The following is a 3,454-nucleotide window of genomic DNA, read 5'->3' as shown; positions in this document are numbered from 1 at the left end:
GGGTTGTTACGGGGTGGTCGCCGGGGGTTCGGGAGCGGGGGCCGCGCCTTCAACGGAGCTGCAATCCTAACCCGCCATCTGGTGGCATTTTCCACACGCCAATGGCGCCGCTGCAGACTTGGGTCCGGACCGCCCTCTGCTGGCCACCGTGTTCATTGCCTGCTGACGGGAGCCGGTCTGCCCGGAAAGGGGAGGGGGCTGAGGCGCGAACGGGGGGGCCGTGGCGGGGGCGCGCGCAAACGTTTTCCTGTAAAGGCTGCGCGCACGCGCACCAGCGGGGCGGGAAACGTGGCCCCTGCGTGGTGGTTCCGCCCCTGCACACGGCGCCTGTTCGGCTCAGCCAATCGTGGGCGGTGGATAGCCCTCGGTGAGGCGTTGGAGGCTACTCATGGGTTGCTCGAGGTGGGCGGAAGAACGGCCACGGTGGCGCCTGCGCGCGCCGCTCGCAAAGCTGCCGCCCGCCATTTTCGGGGCTTCGCGACTGGGGAGGGAAGCCCGCCCTCAGCCTCTTCACCGAGGCCCCTCCCCGGGTCGCGGGGCCGACGCTTCCCGGCTGCTCCGCCCGGCTCCCGCGGCCCCCACCCCCCGCCCCTTAGCGCCCGGTGGGGACGGGAAGACGGCTGCGCAAAACCCTGCCTTTCCCGCCTTCTGCGGTTTTCGCGGTGGTACCTGCCAGTTTAGTCTTGTACTAGCGATTTATTGTTTAGTCTTGTACTAGCGATTTATTGTTGACAAAGCCCTTCCAGTGCGTGGGCGAAAGGGTTTGGGGAACTTCCGGACCTCCCTCACCGCGCATCTGGAGGGAACACTGCCCGCCCCGGGCCTCTTGGCGTAGTCCCCGGCTCGGAAAAGAGGTGCCTCCGCGATGCTGGCTTTGCATAAGGCGGCAGCATTGGCTAGTTAGTGAGAAGGGAATGGCTCTAAAATGGGGATCCGGATGTTCTCAGCCTCGGAATGAGATGCCTTCTGAAGGCTAGCTGCCAAAGGAACATAAATAAATGCTCCACAGGAGATCATGCCCCAAATATTCTATTGATCCCACATTCTTACCTTCCACTCTCATGAATCCGCCTACCGTTCACCCACTCACAATTTTTCACTACAAAAATAGATCTTTAATAATCTGCACAACAATATGACTAAATTATCACCAGAGCTAGCTCCATTTTAGTATTGCTTTAGGTATTTAAATATAGAAGTCTTCATCATGGTCGATCTCTAAAAGGTTACTCATTTCTGGTTTGAGCACGGTGACATCTGCTTCTAACCTAAAGATAAGCCTTTGGAACTCACCCAGAGACCCCACAAAAGAAGGGCCTATAGAAAGATGCGGTGGTCTCCCATAAAGATTACAGGCACACACACACACACACAAAACATGAAGCAATTATAGGAAGGGTTCACTACCAGTCAGGGGCCACCACCTACGTCTACTAACATTTCTGGCTTTCCACTGGTAGAAGGCACAACCCAATGAGTCAATTCATGAACTCCTACCCAATTATTTACCAATCTCTGGTTGACTTTTTATGTACTCCGAAAAGATTGAAATTTCTAGATTTCCTTGTTAACGATGCCAGTCCCAGACCATATTAATTGATAACATCGTCTAGGTTCTTAAACTCAAAGCTCCAGTGCTGTTCAAATTTCATCTTAAACTATGCTAACCACATTTTATTCAGTATCAAATGTTTTCATTAAGTTAATGATATCCTTTTTTATATTTTAACCATCTCTTTTGGTGTTCTCCTTCCACTAATATTACCAGGTAATATTTCCAGGGCTTCTTCCTTACTCGTTTTCAACAGTTTCTATCATGCTACTCCCTCTATTCCACCTTCCTTTTGCGGTCACATTTCTCATAGGAAGCAGTCACGGCTCTCATCTTTTTTTTTTTTTTTTTTGCTTGCTTTTATCAATCTGACCCCACAACAGCCAACAAAGTACACTTTAAGGTCCCCAGCATTTTTATTCCCAAACCATGTTTTTCTTCCTGATGTTCTTAGCACCCTCATTTCCCATCCCCTCTTAACACTTTCTCTCTCTTCTAAAGCAACTTGATGTTACACTACTGACCCAGCTTACCGGTCCTCTGATTTCTTTACTAGACCCTTCTCTTCTTTCATTCCATGGCTCAGACCCCTAAGTCTCTGTTCTTTATTAGCGTTCTAGAACTGAATCTGTTGCATTCCAGCCAAACCGTCACATAGGGCTTCCAAGGCTATAATCTTTACAGAAGCAGAGAATCAAACCTTTCTCCTGGTGAATGCTTGGTGCCCTAGAACCCCCACCCTCTGTTTAGAAGTCAAACACTCACTGGTAGTAACATAGTTTCATGTCGACTTGAAGATATACAAAAGTGTAGGGGTATGGTATTCAACCAGTCCACAACCTGATGTTGCCTCCTTGTAGACATGGCCTTCTCATAAGGAAGGCCCTGGGAACCTTCCCCTCTCTTGCCTTCATCTGCCTGCTGGCTGACCCTCATTGCTGCCAGAAAACCCTGCCATTGGATCCACATGACTTTTCACCCACCAGCCTGTGATCTTCCTGCATTCTGCATCATTGCATGTGACTGTAATTTGAAGAGGGACTTATGGACTGGCATTGGACTGGTCTAGGATGTGTTCTTGATAAATAATTATTCCTTGATATAAAGCTCTCTTACACATATGAGTGTCACTGGATTTTTGTTTCTCTAGTCAACCCGACCTAACACAACCATTGTGCCACTAGGGTCCCTTTCTCTTAGAAGTATTCCCAAAACACTGTTTAGTCCTGATTTTTCCTTAATTAAGGATCCTCAAATTTATCATTTCACTGTTTGTAATAATCTTATTTACTCAGATTTCCTATTTCTCAACACAATCATTGGGGCATAGTACAGTGATTAAGAACAATGGGCTCTGAACTAGAGCACTCTTTCACTTACTAGCTATGTGATGTTGAGCAGATCTCTTTGTGCCTCAATTTCCTCAACCGTAAAATGAAAATAACAATAGTACCTACCTCATAGGGGTATTATGAGTATATTAAACCAGTTAACATTTACACAGAAATGTCATTGTGTTATTATTAATATGTTTCTTTTGTTAAAAACTGTGTGACATTTTTTTGTATATATCCAAGGGCATGGGTGGCCAACTTTCCAAAACTAGAAATCGAGTTGAGGTAGGCTCAGAATTGTAGGACCAGCCTTGAATTTCCTTCTAAAAAGCCCAAGTTTCACCACACCCAAATCCACATCCTTTGCTTTTCTTTCCATTGTTGGGGTCCTCATTCAACCCCTTCCCTTCTTACCTTTGCTTATGTTGTGTTGCCTTATACCAGAGCAACTGTCATCATATCCTAAACAGTCCTGTCCTTCATCTGCCTATTAAAAATGCAAAACACATCCTGGCCCACCAGGCCTTGAGGACGATGATCCCAATTAGAGCAGCCAGTCCACAGAGAG

The sequence above is a fragment of the Echinops telfairi genome, unplaced genomic scaffold, assembly GCF_000313985.2.
Source record: "Echinops telfairi isolate 266 unplaced genomic scaffold, ASM31398v2 ScPeMD7_16;HRSCAF=60, whole genome shotgun sequence".
Lineage (NCBI taxonomy): Eukaryota > Metazoa > Chordata > Mammalia > Afrosoricida > Tenrecidae > Echinops > Echinops telfairi.
Note: the sequence above shows the minus strand (reverse complement) of the source record.